Here is an 18,637-nt window from a genome sequence, read left to right as displayed (position 1 = left end):
CACAGGCCGCTGGCTTCGTTGTACCGGCGTCACTTCCGTGATGGATATGACGTCAGCGAAATCTTCGTTTATTCGGGAATGAAACACTTTCGTGTTAAAATAGTGAAAATAAATATCAAAGGCAGATACACTACCAGCCAAATGCAGCACGAGATGTTTAGAAATCAAAATGCACCAGCACGCCCACGTGAGCCGAAACTTTTGAAGCATACAGCTTATCTTCGCGTGCCCATTTCTTACGAAAGGTTGACGCCGAGCGCAAGTTTTGCTTCCATGCCCATTGGAACTTCCGGCTGGAAACTGCCGAAGGTGGATGCGCAGCCTCATTCTTGCGTACCTCTCACTGAGCATTCTGTATAAACCGTCCTCGTGCTCCGCGCATACACACAAGCTGCGGCGGTGTACCTTGCTTGGGTATGCTGTGGTGGGTATGCTGTAACTTCATTCTGACTATTTTGTCCATGCACCAAGAGTTGACGGGCGTAAAGTGCTCTTCGTAGTCTTTCAGCGCTTTCATTACTCTCTTGCTGGGGTAGATGACGTTGCCTCCGTCCGATACATACTCTTTCGGCGCTGTTAGCTAGGCATGCTCGTCGCTGGCAGTTCCGAGGAGCGCGTCTTTGCATTTTATGCACTTCACCGATTTCAAAATTCCCTTTAAAAAATCCTCCGAGCTAAAACAGAATATCTAATTCCGTTTGCGACAATCCTTAAGTTTGATGAACAAAATCTCCGAATCACCAATTTCCCTTTTGGACAGAGGTTTCGTTTCCCTGGGATAGCCGGTCCAGCAGGCACCCACTGTCGTCAAGCTCGTAAGTGGTCGTCCTCGGTGTGTACAAAAATTGGCTGACGCTCACAAGTCTCAGAGCGTACTTGAGATCGCAGGCACTGGGAACTGGCTTCAGAAGCCGCACCACAGAAAAGAGGTTCTCAAAGCAGCCGTGCAGGAGCCCGCTCGCAAGAAAAAAAAAGCAGTGGCTTAGCTCGGCTATGCCTGGATATACATAGCGAGAGCTAAGCTTCAGAAATCTAATCCAATCCAGTCCAGTGCAGTCCGGTCCGGTCCGGTCCGGTCCGGTCCGGTCCGGTCCGGTCCGGTCCGGTCCAGTCCAGTCACTGCTCCTCGTGCATGCGCAGCACGGCTCTCCAGGAGCCACGCGAAACAGCCATCAAGTAGCTCCGGCGCAGCGTCAGAATTGGCTACTGCGCAACGGAGGCGCACAGCTGGGTACGCGCCAGCGCCAGTGCGTCTACCGCGGTAATGACGTCACTCCTCTGGAATGCGCAGACCGGCGAATGTGCAGACCAAATTCTCTGCACACCCGTACTCCAATTGGATTAACCCAATCCAATCCAATTTAATTCACTCCAATCCGAATACTCGCGCTTGCGTAGCACGGCCCTTCAAGGTCCACGCGAAACTGCTCAAACTCGGCCAGTGTAGCTTGCGCTACAAAACTCGTACCCTTCGTCGCCTAGGTAGAAATCTTGGAGGCGAAGAACAGCCGCAGTCGATATGAGCACGCGTGCCATCGATCGTGTCCATTTTCCCCGACTTAGGGCCATTGTTGGATGCCGCGAGGACATCACTGCAAACTATTTTGAAACGATATTCATGAACCAAGCTGTTGTTCCTGCTTCCTGTTTGAGTACCCCTTCCTTTATGAGGAAGCGGATAACTGGGGGAACTTCCCGAAGATGTTGTAGGGGGCACTAGCGTCACTAAATTAAAGCTTTTAGAGTGTCGGCACTCTTTTCTCGCATTGTTATGTGCCTCCGGGATTTTCATTGGTCGGTCGGCACCACATATTTGTTTACATATGGGCGCAGCCATTTTGTTTCTGGGCGTCTCTCTCGCTTTCTCTCTCTCTCTCTCTGCTGCGCGGACACTAACTAGAGCGGCCGGTCACACTCTGCCCATCACAACCAGCCGCGGTTTCGTTGGGAGAGATGGCAACACTGCAAGCCAGAAACAAAATGGTCCCCAGACGATTCCGGGTGCACGAAGTGGCGGTACTCTTAGCGTAGCTTATTTAGTGACGCACTATCTCCATTTCATGTCCCCCCCCTCCCCCCCCAAAAAGGGACGCAGTACTTTTCTACATCCTCCATAGTATCAGCTTTGCATTTCATAACGTCTATCACTTCGTGAAGAATGCCTGGGAGGAACTTCTTCAAATTTTGAATCCGCCAAGCGAGCGTTCTTTTGGACGGGAGAAGATATCCCATTTTTCTCAGAGTTTTATATCCGGTTGTTCCACAGGCAAACTTAATTTGAAGGCCTTGCTTGACTCTGTGTGGATACCAAGAGTTCCCAAGCTGCTGCTTCTTGAGAGAGTCCGCACTTGATCTCCGTTCAGAAACGTCACACATTGCGAAATATTTGTTGCATCAGTCTCGAGTTTTTGAACTTTTTTCTTGAGACCTTTAATTGTGTTTTGGGCTGTGGCACGTTGTTGCTGAAGTTCAGTGTACTTTCTTGTACGGTCACCACTCTTGTTCTTCAGTCCTGCTGATTCTGCAGTAGCATTTGATGTTTCACCAGCCCCTGCGTTAACTTCTCTTGAATCTGAATCACTATAGTGTTCGCTGACAGTTCAACAACGGCGTCGCCGACTTCCGTGGCGTCGTGTCCATAACATGATGCTCCTTGCAGTGTAGACTCAAGAACACTACGTGGTTTTGTGGGGTCTCTAGGGCAGTTTTAACTGCAGCTGGAGAATTGACGGAGACCCGGAGGAGATTTGCCTGTCTCTTCGCTGGAGGGTGCGGGCACAGTTCTTTCTTTTGGTGGTTTTCGTTCCTTGGGCAGCGCTGCAAGCAGAAATGTACGCATTTATGAACATGTCCAAGCAATGCCGATTCATGTCTAGCCTGTAATTTTTTCAAATACAGCACGTACCGGCGTGTTCATTAACGATGGGTAAATGGTTGCCCTTCCACCGCCCTTTCTGCCTGGGATACGGGAAGGTCCTACAATAACATAATTAAATTGTGCCTAATAATTTCTCCCCACAAAAAATGCCCCTAACTCGAATCGGAGCTCAATATGCCGAAGCGTGGGTGCCGTTGTAGAGGGCTGCCCAGGCAGTTTAAATGAGCATCGTGGTCTAGTGTACATGAGGGTTTTTGTTTTCCCCTCTTTGAATATAAAACATTCACTGCACCTCAGGTTCCAGGTGAAAATATGTTTTTTTCTAGCTCGATTACTGAACCAGACATTTCTTCCAGCTAGAAATATTCTAGCTAGAAATAGGCAGAATTTCTAGTTAGAAATTTAGTTTCTAGTTCATTTCTAGATGGGTTGAGATTTACTTCCAGCTAGCATTTGTCAGTCCAGCTAGAAGAAAGAAACCCCACAAGCCGGAAATAATCGTCTCTAGCTAGAATAAAAAAATTTCTAGTTAGAAGCTGTAGATTCCAGCTAGAATCTTTAAATCCAGTTAGAAACGAAGGTGGAAATTATGATTTCTTGCTAGAAATGCTCTTTCCATTTTCACGAGAGAATTAACGTTCCAGCAGCACACGACCACGTGCTCCGTAGCCGAAAGCTGATCCGTCATGCCTGTGAAATCCGGACGTGTATACAGTCAGGAACAAGGGAAAAGCAAGCAAGAAATATGAACCAGGGGAGATTCGGGGGTGAAACCGCAGGATTGGCTGCTTCAGTACCTCCATGCCAACGTTACTAGAATAAACTAGTAACGTTGCTCCATGCTACCAGGGCCGCCGCCGGAAACCAGTGCGCCAACGACTTCGGATTTCGTCTCCCCCAATCACAGATGGTGCGAATTCACCTGTGAATTTGCTGCTTCGGCGCTGTTCGTGCGGCAAAACGGCAAAGCACAGCGACAAAAATAGATTGCTTTGTCTAGCATCACTAAATAATCTACGTTTAAGAGTACCGCCCCTTCGTGAACCCGGAAACGTCTGGGGACCCTTTTGTTTCTGCTTGCAGTGTTGACATCTTTCCCAACGAAACCGCCGCCGGTTGTGACGCCGCTCCAGCGTCCGCGCAGCAGAGAGAGAGAGAGAGGGGGGGGAGGCGCCCAGAAACAAAATGGCTGCGCCCATATGTAAACAATTACCACGTGGTGCCTACCGACCAATGAAAATCCTGGCGGCAGATAACAATGAGAGTAAAGAGGGCTGATACTCCAAAGGCGCTCGGGCGGCGCCGCCGCAGCGAATTCGCCGGTAAGTTTGCACCATGTAGAACGGGCTTCCTGCATAAATGTGCACTTTGTTGACAGTGGCACTTTTAAATGCATAGCATTTTAGTAACTCACAATGTCACGCGGCGTTGGCGCGCCTTGTCGTAGTCCGCAGCCAGGCCACTACACTTTAAAAGAAATAACAGTTTCCGGCGCCCGGTTTTGAGCCCATGACGCCGCGGGCGGAACGCAACGTGCCCGGCGCACTACCGACTGAGCCACGAGACCGACACAGATTTCGATGCACCGAACGCGCCTTATATCCTTCACTCATTTCTGGTTTGTTTCGAAAGCGCCACAAGTTGTCCCGTGCCTCCGAAAGATTGCGACACGGGTCCCGCGATCGAGAGATACGACTTGCCGGCGCACCCCCTCGGAAATGCTGTGCATTTGATCGTGCTCCTCGCGAGGGGGATGTTTAGCCAATCGGTTGACTTCGATAAGACTGTGTGGCTGGCGGGCTTGCAGCCTTTTCTTGTTTTATTTACTTTATTTTCCACTTTCAACGCCCCCTTTTGTAGACCTCTCGCTTTTAAATGCAGAGCATTTCAGCAACTCACGATGTCACCCGCGTTGGCGTCCGTAGTCCGCGTCCGCATCGCTCCCCCTACACTATATAAATACTTGCCGGCGCCAGGTTTCGATCCTACGACTCCACGGGCGGAACGCAAGGTGCACGGTACTCTACCAACTGAGCCACAAAGCCGACACAGAACGGAAGGTTACGAACGTGCCTTATATCCTTGACTCATTCAACCGTCGGCCAGAGGTGCGCCCTCTCCCCCGCGTCCTCCTCGCCTTCTCTCCGCTCGCAACGCCCTCTCTCGCCGCGTTAGGTTCGCGCGCAAGAACAGGTGGGGCGCTCGCATCGCGCTCTCTCGCCGCGGTCGGTTCGCGCTTAAAACATATGTCGTTCGCGCGCGCTGCGGTCGCTAACATCTGTGGCGTGATCGTGACGTCAGCATCACGCGTTCGCGTGGTGGCGATTTCGGCGCTATAACACTCTCTCGCGAGGGGCATTGGATTGGATTCGATTGGATTGGCTTGGATTTGGATTGGATTGGATTAAAGTGGATTGTGTTGGATTGTGTTGCGTCATAGCCGCGCCACGTTGCGTCATAGCCGCTCCACGTTGCGTCATAGCCGCGGCAGGGGGTTCACGGCACGTTTCACCATCGACAATGTCTACGCTGGAAGACAACAATTACAACAACAACAACCAATACGTAATCCATACGACTTGCAGGCGCGCCCCCCCGCAGAAATGCTCTGCATTTGATCGTGACCCTCGCGAGGGGGATGTTTTTTTATCCACAACTGTACATTTTGACGCGTGTTTTGTAGGAGTAATTTTGGTGCAATTATCCGCAGTACGCGACGGTTGACTAGCCGCTCCCAGGATATATACTGGCATAAAAGACAGAGATGTTCAATATTTGTTCCCTAATCATTGCACGTGTGCAAGAACGAAAAAAAGATTCTTGGGTTCGAGGCGACAATAAACTGAAACGCCCACCCACAAGTTGTTTGTTTCGTGCATTTCACGTTTATAATGCCCGCTCCATGCTTTGTTAGTTTTAGATGAATTTGTTCTTTACTTCCATATGTTTCTTACTTCCGTGTTTGTTAAGCATACATGTTTATATTTGTTCTATATATTCATATTTCTTTTGGGCTGTTTCTTCTTATGTAGACAAAAGAGAAAATTGCAAGCAGTGATAGCAATTGATTCTCCAAACATGGGAATAAATTTATGAAATATTCTTGTCCCTTGCTCTATGCACTTAATAAACGTGTATTCTCAGTTAATAGTTAAAAATTTCAGTTAATATTTATTCTAATTATAAGGTAATGGTTATGTATTTTCATACATATTTTCAATCCCTTGAAAAATCACATGGAGGAGGTCGAGGTGCAGTCTCAGCAACCCCCGGTGAGCGAAATTTCTGGCTACGCCCCGTCGGGCGCAAGTTGTCCAGATATGGTGACTTGTTGGGCTTAGGTATGAAGCGTATCTCTCTCGGCGGTTTTTCATTGGGAAGGAATGCGACCAGAGGACCAGCGCGTATTAATGTGGTGAAGTAGATAATCCGGAAAGTTGCTGTCCAGCTTTGCCAGATGCCTGTAAGTTACTTGGTCTGGTCCCAAGCGCTATTCTTCTTGCATTCTCATAGAGCTGATTCTAATTCGTAGATGTGAAAGCTCCTGTCGAGTAGGTCATTCGGTAGGCCTGTGTGTGTGTGTGTGGGGAAGGGGGGGGGGGGTTCTTGCTGGCGTTGAGGTATCGATCTGTTAAGGTTTGTAGAAGGGCCTTTGGGGAGCCTTGAAACGAATGTATGGTCCGAATCATGCTTCGTTGGGATTCACTCCTGCTAGACAGGGGGTCCGAGTAAGCGCCAAGTTCTACGTGTGATTAGGGTCTCTTGGAGGCTACCGCATACCTGAAGCCGATTCTCTTCCGATAGTTTCTGGCCATATTCAGTGGCGGTCTGATTTAGGGCGGCAATTTTATGGCGAAGTCGGCGATTGTGGCGTCGGCGTTTCCATCGCTTGGCAAGCCTCTGACGGGTTTCCTAAATGTGAAGGAGTTTGGGTCGACGCTGAGTGTTTGATAGAACGCGGCCATGCTTGTGGTGTGAGTCCCTATTCTGTTCGGATGATGTCGTCAATCCAGGTGCTGAGGGGTTGAGTGGTATCAATTGGGCAGGAGAAGATAGGTAGCCTTTCGGAAGGCGTTCCAATCAGTGATACGGGCCACACCTGCATTGACGTTGCGATGTTTATTCCGGATGGCGAGTTGAGCAATATCCTGATCAGAGCCCAAATTAAGACCAGATTACATCGAGATTCCCGGATGAAAACGATAGGCCGGGCGTTGTGTCCCTGACTCCCTGACAGTACTTGTGCCCGTACGGGTGGGTGATTCCGGGTGATTGAGCAAGATAATTTGGAAATCTTCTGCGGCCTGGGTCAGAAGGGTACCTTTTTTGTTATGCGTGTTACCCCACTGCGGGAGGGTGGCGCTGAAATCAAAGATCAACGCTCTACCTTTCACAAGTTGTTTGCATCTCTTATGGGGGTGGAAATATCCGCTGTCATCTGAGTAGGGAGATGAAAAGTTTAGGTTTACATTTAGTCGAAGGAATTACGCATGGGTGAAAAGGCAGTCAAATATGTTTAGGGAAATGTCGATGTTTCTCTAGATCAAAGCGAATAGCTTATTATTACCACACGCAAGATACAAACATTGCGCATGGTTGCACATTTCGCAGAAGGGCCCCCGTAGAAAACACATTGCAGCGACCCTGAAACTGCTGAGCAGACGCGGAAAAAATTCGGCCATTTAAAGGAAATACTTCTTGTGCGGCTTCTCTCTTTGTCACGCAATATATGATGCTTGGCTCCGAGCGCATGTGCGTACGTTTGTCGTGACCCGCATCTCAATATCCGGCAGTCGCGATGTCCACCTCTTCAGGAGGGGCTTGAAAATCGACTCTCAGTTTAGTGAAGCAGAGTGTGTGCGAGTCTGTGCGTGTGCAATTGTGCACGGCCTTTAGATACCTTCTTGTATACAATGTTCAAACGGTTCTTTCGAAAGAAAAAAAAAATCTCATCAGCCCTATCCCTCTGTAAAGGAAGGAACAGTACAGGAAAGGCAGGTAGGTTAACCAGGGTACTGTCCGGTTGGCTACCCTACTCAGCGGGGCGGGGATACGGGAAATGAAAGGGAAAGAAAGGACAGCGGTACACATTAAAGGAGAAAATGAGAGGAAGAAAATAGGAAAAACACAAGGCAACTACGCGGCAGTACAAAGGGCGCACACAAAACCAGAAAATGCACAAAACTAAGGCAAACTGATAAAATTGGCGAACTAAGGGCGCTGCACTGTAGTAATGTCCCTCCAATCGTTCGGGAAGGCCCGTGTCCTTCAAAAAGCCAAGTAAGGCTTTTGTAGCCTTTTCGGCCTGTGACGGAAAACGCCTATGACACAGAATTGTCTGTGCTGTAAAGGGGTGGTCGTCGAGTCGGCGAAGTGTGGTGGAGAGCTGTTGCCTCGGCGTTATGAATCGGTCAGTGTGGCACAGAAGGTGTCCAGAAGTCTCGTCGGTGTTCGCACACATCACAAGCAGGGCTGTTGGCCATTCCAATGGTGTACGAGTAAGCACCGGTGAAGGCAACACTCAGCCACAGGTGACACAGTAAGGTGACGTCCGAGCGTGGCACGTTATGAGGTAGGTGGCGCTGCAAATCGGGGTCGAGTGAGTAGAGACGAGCGTTCGAGAACTCTGGTGTGTTCCACTTAGCGAGAGTGATTTCGCGGGCAATGAACCGCAGCGACCTTGCTGCATCAGTGCATGATAGAGGGATGCAGGTCAATCTGGCACTTTTGTGGGCGCCATGAGCCGCTCTATCGGCATGTTCGTTCCCAGTAATGCCGCAGTGGCTTGGGAGCCACTGGGAAAACAATATCATGCCCATGCCTGATTACTGCGTCATATAAGCACCGGATGTCGGCCATAAGTTGTTCGTATGGGCCGCGACGGAGGGCAGACTGGATGCACTGAAGAGCAGGCCTCGAGTCGCATAGCATAACCAATTTTTCTGGCGATTCCCGCTGGATGAATAGAAGGACCTCCCGAATAGCTGCCAATTCAGAAGCGGTTGACTCCGTCGAGTTTGAAAGCTTAAAAGGAATGTCGATTGACATATTTGGTATTATAACAGCACCGGCAGAACTAGACGGGATTTTACCGATCCATACATGTAGACATGGACCTGGTCTCTGTAAGCCTCATGTAGAAAGAGTATAGGGAGAGCTGTCGAAGACCACTAGGTGGAAGGTCCGCTTTATCTTCAAAGCGAAGCTTTCTACCTTTACCCCGCAAGGGTTCTTTCGCGACCATTGATGTCAACAGAAAACTCCTGCGAACAAATAAAAGAAGTAACCGGCACCGCCAGGAATCGAACCTGCAACGGATAGAGAAACAGAGCGAGGGCCCGCTGTCTTACCGATTGAGCTGCAAGCCCACGCGGAGACGATGGAGACAGACGGTGTACTCACCGAGCACATCTGAGGGTTTACCCTTGAATTTTCGCGGAAAGCCATGTGATAGCGTCACGCTACCTCTCGCGCCACTGTGTGCTCCGCCCCCAACATGTGTTGCGGCCGTGTGTGCGCCTTGCGCATGCGCTAGGGGTTAGTAAAATTCAGGGGATTGCACACGAACGCATGGATCTCGTCGCCGACGGCGGCGACAAGATCGGCGGCAGAGACGGAGGAAAAGAGAGATCGTCTAACATAGGGTTAGAGCTTCCTTAAATTTTATAAAAAAGTTTCTACTTATGTGCCTCACCAATTCAACTCAATCAACCAACCAACCACAATTCATGGATCATGCAGTGGTTTAACCTTACCAAAAATATCTATTTGAAATAATAAAGGGTGTGGTCTCTGGTTTCACCCTTTGTATACGAGTGTGAATTCAATTGAGTCGCACGGGCCATGGTTGTGGGTGTCGTTTAGAGCTTCGCTTTTCAACCACCTTCACAGGGTGGATTAGCGCGATTTTTTTACTCCCGGGATGGTTAGGTGCAGTTGTGGCTGTAACAGGCACCAAAGTGGCGATGACGGCCGAGACGGAGGTGCATATCTTGATGGCAAGTTCCCACTGTGAGCGGCAACCATTTTACAAAAAGATGCTTGTGGTCGTGTTAAGGGAGGGATGCAAAGTGGTGGGGAGGCAACCTAGTGGGTTGCCCAATGTATGCCCTCTGGGTCTCCACTGTCATATAGCTTGTAATCGGGTGATCCCTTGCAATGCAAATTGATGGCCACAGTTGAGGCGCAACGCGGGAGACCGAGACATGTCCGAAGACCCTGGGCTTGTATGACCTGAATTGCCTGTACAGGTTAGCTTTACACGTGTTGGTAATACAGGCAGGCTGCAACGTAAAATACACGAAAAACAGGGCATCGTATAGGCGTAACATCGAGTGCACGGAGACACCCCACTTCTTTCCGCCCAGAAACTTGAATGGCTGGACCACTGCAATTAGTCTTTTTTTTTTCAGGAATGAAACTTGAGGAGTCCGTGATAGATCCCGATCCACAATAACTCCGAGGAACCAGTTACTTTTGACGTAAGGAATATGGTGTCCATTTAAAGAAATCTTATACTGCGAGATTTTTTTTGCGGGTGAAAGCATCCAGTGCAGATTTCTCCGGAGATATTTCCAGGCCTTGTTGACGCAGGAACAAACATGTGAGTGTTGCGGCTTTCTGAAGTCGGGCTTGAATATGAGGACGTGAAACTCCTGATGCCCAAATGCGAATGTCATCAGCGTCGATGGAGAGGTGGATGCTAGTTGGTAATGCTGTAATAAGTCTTATCAACGTGAGGTTAAATAATGTAGAGCTAAGTACACTTCCTTGCGGGACGCCACGAGAAACAAAGTGCTGTGATGTTGGGCCATCCGAAGTATCAACGAAAAAGTATCTTCTTTATAGAAAGCTTTGTATCCATCTAAATGTCCGTCCACCTACTCCAGCATCTTGTAGGCCGCCCAGAACGGCATCATGTATTACGTTATCGTACGCTCCTTTTATATCGAAAAACAAAGCGGCCGACAAACGTTTGAGTGATTTGTTGTGCTGTACCGATGTGACAAGGACAATTACGTTGTCGGTGGATGAACGTCCTCGTCGGAATCCAGACATAGCATGGGCGTGAATTTTATGGTGCTCGAGGTACCACTCCAAACGACCCAAAACCATCTTTTCCATTAATTTTCCAATGCAGCGTGCAAGGGCTATAGGACGATATGATGCCGGGTCAAGGGGAGACTTGCCTGCGACCAGGCGGGTACCATTACAATCCTCAGGGACCAAACCATCTTGCCATGACTGGTTCAGCCGATACAAAAGTCTTGGCCGGGGTGACGCAGGGCGGCGTACGTCACTCAGTCTGGTCCTGATGAAGATCTACTTGGGCGCAGATGTAACGCCGCATCGAGCTCTTCTATTGAAAATGGGACGTCCATGCAGGAGCCGCGTGATACGGGGACGACGCGTATGTCCGCTTGGCTGGTCGAAGCTGGACCATTGGCGATTCTTAAGCAAAAGTCCTTCGCTACGTCGACCTCTCGGCGTTTCTGATGAAGCGCCAAAGCACTGAAAGGCCGACGTTGCTGTGTTGCTGTTTGAAGGCCTCTGACAGTGTTCCAGATGTGAGATAGAGGTTTCCGAGGACCAATTTCGTGTTAGCGCACTACACAGGAGGAAGGCTTTCATCGAGGGAGCGTGCACCTTCACCAGACAGTGACTGTTTTCTGGTCCTGCTTGCACAGGAGTCCATAAAGGCGACAAAAAGTACGGAAACTAGGGCCAGCGTTGCATAACCAGAGCCAGGGGATTTCTGCACCACTCCTGCAGTGCAACGCGGACGCGATAAGTACACCAACGTCTTGAAGGATGGTCGTGCCCATTCAAGAGAAGTCAAGGTAGACGACGATTCAAAAGTTGCACGAGCCCTTTTTACAGCCCTCCGGTCCCACCTTGCTTCCATGACTCCAAGCTTCTTCAAAACCATTCTGGAGACCATGCTGAACCTGGAACCTGTCATTTTGGGGTTCACTGCGACGCTCCTACCACAGTTTAATGACCCTTCGGAGCATCGTGGCCTCTAATTCAAGATCATTTCAGGATGAAGTCAAACGCGCCACTGTACTACAATGGAATGCAAGAGGCCTTAAGTCCCGTTTTGTAGCGTGAGCTATACTGGCCCAGGTTAAGCAGTTTCGCGTGGCTCCTGGAGAGCCGTGCTGCGCATGCGCGAGGAGCAGTGACGTCACACGGCGCACAGAACGTTGCTCGCTGCCCGGCGTCTCCCACACACCCCACGCGCCCAGCATCTTCGCCAACCTCCATTACGCAAGTGGCGGCCCGGTCCACTTGATGATCATTGCGAGGGGTGGCCGGGTGTGGAACCGATGGCTCGTGCGTCGCAGCAACACCCGCGTGTGCCTGTAGAGCCCGCTTAGCTCTGTGGTGATTGGTGACGCTACGCCGGAGCCGCTTTATAAATATACGTGTGTCACATAATGCGTATACCGTGTGTTTGTCATTGGAGCAGCAGTAAGCATGATAATCAAGCTAATCCTAGACAGCCAGGAAAACTAAGAATAGCCAGCTGAACCTTAGCTCACGCTACGTATATTCTGGCATAGCCGAGCTAAGCCACTGCTAATTCTTTTTCGGGCTTCAAACAGTTTGTGTTTATAAACAATTTCTCTACCATCGTCACTTGCGAACCGAACGCCACTGACGCGTTGAGGATTGGATATGAAGCATTTGTGTCATCAACTAGTGCTGCGTCTAGTGAAGTACTGGTTTCCTTCTGTGAAGAACAGCGACGGTTTACGGTGGCCGTGCCTCAGTCCAAGGGGTACCGTTGCGAAGTTGCCATTCCACCGCTTGCAACTGGTTACTGCGTACGGGAAGAGGACCCCAAACTGGCCTCCGTCGCCTCCATCATCCGTGTGGTAGCGTGGTGGTGAGCGGCGAGCAAATGTTGCTGCCTTGGAGATGACGACCAGAAGCCGAAGGCAAACTTGACTGGTTTACTGCATGGCGAGAGATGAGCCGAAGCAAGACAGGAACAAGGACCTTACGGGCGAGGTTACAGTACAGGACTCGAGCAGAGTGACAGCCTTGTTTCACTACTCCAAAGTGAACACACTTCGGCGCTTGCATGGGGCTCGTGTTTATACCCAAAGCGCTAACGGTCAAACAAGTTTTCCCCCTGCTTTTTGCACACGGCGCGACATGGTACAAACACGCACAACGCTCTTTCCAGAGTTCGTAAGGAGTCAGTAGTAGCGGCGCACGCTAAGTCTGAGGGGGGGGGGGGGGGGGGGGAGAGGAGGTTTCCGATGCGGCGTCCGCATCCTTCGGGCGTGTGTCGAGTTTGCCGCCGAAGATTCAATCCCACTGACATCGAGGCGCCCCCGATCTAGCCATTCCTAGGCACGTTGCGGAATGTTGGGATCTGTTGGCTGTCGCTGCAAGCTTGAGTCACCAACAAACAGGCGCCCACGCGGAAGGCGCACGTAGGTGTAGCTCTGCCGCAACACAGAATAGCGTCGCACAAAGCTTGCAGCACAGCGGCGCGCTTAATCGTAACTGGGCCGAATATTGATTGATGGATTGTGGGGTTTAACCCGCCGACGCTTCGCAGGCGATGAGGCGTGCCGTAGTGGAGGGCTCCGGAATAATTTTGACCACCTGGGGAACTTTAACGTGCGCCGAAATCTCGAACACACAGGCATTTTTTCGTTTTGCCTCCATCAGAAAAGCGGCCGCCACGGCCGGGAATCGAACCAGGGTCCTGAGGCTCAGCAGCAGAACGCCTTAGCCACTGAGCCACCGCGGCGGGAACAGTGCCGAATAAAAAACACTTTATTTTTAATTTTCGATTGAGCACGCATACTTTCTGGTTTGATAGGTGAGCGAAACTTGGAAGGAGTAGAGTTTTATTTTAGCAGTAAAACGGCTGTCCGTTCCCCTCCCGTAGAAGCCATGCAGGTATTGACACACCTTCACGTATTGACGTATTTACAACTTCACTGCAAACAACGAAGTTGTGAAAAGTAAATGAAACGTAGCGCAATGTTAGAGTCGTCTTATATGCCACTTTCAGTGTGATTTTTTGGGGGATATCTACAATAGACTGAGAGCTGCAGAGTACTCACGATAAACTAGAGACGAACAATTTTTTTTCGTCTCGACGTGGCGCACATACGGACGGACATCGGCCAACGCCGGATGGTAATTATTAGAGAACGGATTATAGGCGAAGGCCTATTTTGTTCACTCTTTTAGCCACACTTCGGTAAATGACGGTGAATTACAGGTTAAGAGCTTTTATGGTGTTTTCATAGTGCCTATCAATGCCTATTTTGTCGTTTGTACCTGATTGTCTATAAATGTCTAAAAATGCCTATTTTCAAATTTAGGTCCTACATGAACACTATTTAGCCTCAAGCTTCGCTTTCGAGTGTAGTTTGAGACCTTTATTCGTGTTAACGGGCAGCATTGACTGTTGGGAACTGGATGGGCCCATCTTTGTCCTCTAGTTCAGCCAAGCAGGGAAAACGATCGCTAGCAGCAGTGGAATTGGACTCTTATTCTCAGTGACAGGAGGCAGCATATTGAACAACAGCAACAAGAAAACTCTGGTTGATTCCTCTCCCATAGGAATCGGCAAAACACGAAAGTGAAATGTGCAGCGAAATCTGCAGCTGAGCATGATTTGCGGGTCGGCGGCTGTCTTGTGGATGTGCTTGGCGAACGACGTCCTGCTGGCGGGTCGCTTCGGCAAAGGTGTACTGGCGTCATTTCCGTGATGGATATGACGTCAGAGAAATCTTGCTGCATCCCGGCATAAAACACTTTCGTGTTAAAAAAAAAAAAAACGAACAACCCCAAGTATGACGTACTCTTTGATTCTAAAGGTTGCTTCCCCGCAAGAAGACCCTGTGTGCAGGGGTGCACCCTTTACAGGCGGCTTGATACGTTGTATTTTAGCGTCACTTCCGTGACGGATATGACGTCAATCAAATGTTTGTGTATCCCGTAATAAAACACTTTCGTGATAAAAAAAATGGCGCAGCTTGCACTACCTCTGTAAGGCTCGAGAAACTGCAGAGCTGGCGGCCCCATCTTTCTCCACCGGAGAACAGGTTGCCCCTCATACGGATTTCTGAACTTGCCGCTGAAGGTTCTCCATGACTGAAAGGCCCGGATGGTTTTGTCCGCAGCCTTTCCCGTTTCTCCCAATGTGGACAGCGTCAGCACGCACTAGAACTCGCGGCAACCGAGTTCACAAATTTGGCGTCGCTAGCGCGAGCTCGGCGCCTGCGCACCCCCACTTCAGGTGCGAACGCACGTGAACTGGCGAGTAGAAGAGCACATGAGCGATCATGCCACGAACGCGGGGCAGATTGTTGTGGAAGGTCTAGCTGGCCGACGTCGAGCGCTCCTCTCGAGGCGCACGCTAACGTGCGCTCGGTATTTTAAGCTGATTAAGCTTTTAGTTCCGCCGTCGTTAACAGAGAAAAATAGCAAGAAAGAAGACAGAGCGCGCGTCTCGTGAGGAGCGCCCGGCGTCGGCCAGCTAGACCTGCCCAGCGTTCTTGGCGTGATCTCTCGCGTGCTGCTCTCCTCGCCAGTTCACGTGCGTTCGCGCCTCAAGTGGGGAGCACGGACGCCGAGTTTGCGAAGCCGATTGCCGCGGGTTCTGTTTCGCGTGCTAACGCGGTCCACTTCGGGAGAGATGTGCAAGCCTGCGGACGAAACGATCCGGCCTGCCAGTCACGGAGGACTTTCAGCGACACCCGCCGGGGTGGCTCAGTGGCTAAGGCGTTGCGCTGCTGAGCACGAGGTAGCGGGTTCGATTCCCTGCCGCGGCGGCCGCTTTTCTGGTGGAGGCGGAAATAAAAAAAAAAAACGCCCGGGTTTACGAGATTTCGGCGCACGTTAAAGATCCCCAGGTGGTAAAAATTAATCCGGAGCTTTCCACTACGGCGTGCCTCACCTCCTGTGTAGTGTCGGCCCGTTAAACCCTACAATCAATCAACCCTCAGCGGAAAGTTCGGAAATACATGTCAGGTTCAACAGCTGGGTTTCCGACGAAGGGAGAGGGGCCACCGGCTCTGCTGTTTCTCCAGCCACCATGTATAGCTGCGCCGATTTTTTTTTCTTCTGGCAACGCTAGAAGGAGGAAGTGAAAGCTTAAACAGCGCTGCTGTTAAACTTGAATCTGGAGATGGTTGTGTAGTTTGTTGCTGTTTTGACAATTTTTCACAATGATTCGGAGATTATTTTCCGCTGGCTCTCCAGGCAGATTTCTTCAAACATGTGCAGTCACGTCCTCGTTTCTAGAATCATTTCTAAATCCAACTCTATTTTCCACGCAAAGGTTGAGGATAGATCATAAACTTGGTTAGCAGACATATATATATATATATATATATATTGAACAGCCAATGGCGAATCACCACGACGTTGCTGGATTTGCTTTCCCCTTAAAATTCACGGTGCCGACACGCTTTTGAACATGCTTTTCACCATAAAAAATCTGTTTGGTTGCTAAACATTCTCTGAGAAATGTTTTTTGAGTGTGTGGAAGTGTATATCTAGCAGTTTTGGGACGTCTGGCCTGGACAATTCTGATGTCATTGTATATGAGAAAATTGCTAGGGGATTACGTAACGGTTTTTATGAACACGTTATTTCGTGGTAAATCGTCGCCTCTCTCGCGTTTATTATGTATGTCTATTTTTGTTGTGTCACAATTACACTGCGTCATGCAGACATTATGGAGCGCTCTTTTTAATCGGTATTGCCAGCTCTCAAGTATAATTTTTCCCGCCTATTTCACTATATGTGACGCTCGAGCGAGCGGCAGTATCCATTAAACCCGAAATGCCCTCGTTGGATTACGCCAACTGTTCGTCATTAGTCCAGCGGTTTTGTGATACAATTTTACGGCCCCGTTTCACTTCCGGCGCCTTTTTGCCAGCATAAACAACAAAATTTGTGGTTTTCCTTTCGTACATACAGGTCGCGCACGTCTTCGTTAGAAACGATTTCCATTCACGTAAACATTTATCGGGCCTATATTTTTACGACGTTGGGGGCCTAAAGCATTGCTCTGCCAGCCTATTTTGGCGCCTAAAAGGCGCTTTGTTCTATAAATTATATACACTAACGCTGTAAAATTGACCTTGCATTTTTCGCTCTATTGCAGGTTAATCTTCATTTACCTGCCCCAAACATCGGGTCTCAGTACAGTTGAGCCTCGATTTAACGAAGTCACCAGGACCCGCAAATTTTTTTGTTAAATCGGGCATTTCGTAAAATCGAGAGAACGACCAATTTATTGCCTTGTGAAAAAGCTTGTGATTTTCGCCTGCGCGCCCTTTGTGAGCAGTGTGAGCACACGCTTCTCGTACGGTAGCTGGCCAGTGAAGTCAAGGCATCCTCGACACCCTCGTGTGTCCCAGCAAACCGCCTCAGAAGGTCGACGGCGTCCACCACCTGGCTTCGTGTGGTCACGGGAGCTTCGGCAGTGTGCGGATCATTCGCATCTTCAGACTCCTCGTGTGCGCTGGAAACCAGCTGCACTGTCTTCTCGTAGTCGAGAACTTCCGTTGTGTCAGTGTGCGCGTTTGCGTCGGCGTTAACGAAGTCGTCAAAGCTCTGATGCCAAAGTTCTGAAACATACCTTAAGCCAAATAGAGAATTTTAGTGCGTAAGCCTTTTTACGCGACTTTACCCCGTAATCTGTCCGACCGCAAAACGTTACACATAGTGCTTCCCCAGATAACGCAAGACAAACCTGGGTAAATCCTCAGGATGTCCGACTCTGGACGTTTCAGCATCCTCAGGTTGTCCAGATTTTGCCCTCAGCCAGTCCAATCGGGGTCAGTTTGTCAGTCCAGCGTACATCCTCAGAACGTCGTCAAAATAATGCCGCTGGACAATTTTCGTACACTTCCAGGATACAAACTAATGATCTTTTTTCTTAGCCTGAAGTTACATACAAGCTAAGGCAACAGGCTTCATCATACACACTAAACTTTCTTGCACCCTTTTTGGCCGGAAAGGGTGTAAGAATCTTGTCCCATGGCGAACAACTTTAAAACGGGTTTAGGCGAAAAAAAGGTGTATAGATAAAAAAGGGTGTTCGTGTGAACACCCTAAAAAAGGGTGTAAGGTTGCTTAACGCCCTAAAATAAGGTTGTGGCCAGGTAGCAGCTACGCGTGGCAATGTGAATCGGCGGAGCGCGCAGCAATAAACACAAACAGGCAATACGCACAAGTTACACTTGGAACACAAATGAATTGAGCAAGAAAACCAAGGGGATGCAAGCGGAACAGGGAGTGCACACTTATTTAGTAATACATGTGCTGTTCTTGCTTTTATATCCAGTAGGAAAGCCCACCGATCAAGTCGGTGGACTTGTCGCAAAAAAACACATTTTAGCGCTAATTTTGGTACTACGGGTTCTACTATGAGCATATAAAAATTAACACGCGAATTTGCAAAAACTTTTTGATCACGAGGTAGTTTTTGTGTTCCATAACTTGTAGAATTTTATTAAATTCAAACAAATTTTTCCCGCCTCCTCAACACCCTTCAAAAAGGGTGTTAATTAAATCAACACCTTTTTTTCCCAAGAAGGTGTCAAGCTACAAATTAGGGTGTTCGAAACTAAGAAAAAGGGCCTAAAAAGGGTGTAAGAAAAGACCGCCAACTAATAAAAAAGATGAAGAGACCTCCAACTTTGGAGACATTTTGTACCTGTTTACACAGGTGAACTGAACATTTTCCACAAGCGGGGGATGTTTTGTACC

At 49.3% G+C, this 18,637-nt stretch overlaps 1 pseudogene; it reads right to left on the bottom strand.

Moving 5' to 3' along the window:
• Positions 1-236: 236 nt before the first annotated feature.
• Positions 237-17,661, bottom strand: LOC144148278 (uncharacterized; annotated as a pseudogene).
• Between the last annotated feature and the right edge of the window lie 976 nt (positions 17,662-18,637).

This window comes from Haemaphysalis longicornis, unplaced genomic scaffold (genome assembly GCF_048455015.1).
Source record: "Haemaphysalis longicornis isolate Haplotype H1 unplaced genomic scaffold, Haemaphysalis longicornis Haplotype H1 scaffold_8, whole genome shotgun sequence".
Taxonomy (NCBI): Eukaryota; Metazoa; Arthropoda; class Arachnida; order Ixodida; family Ixodidae; genus Haemaphysalis; species Haemaphysalis longicornis.
This window is presented reverse-complemented; position numbering and strand designations above follow the sequence as displayed.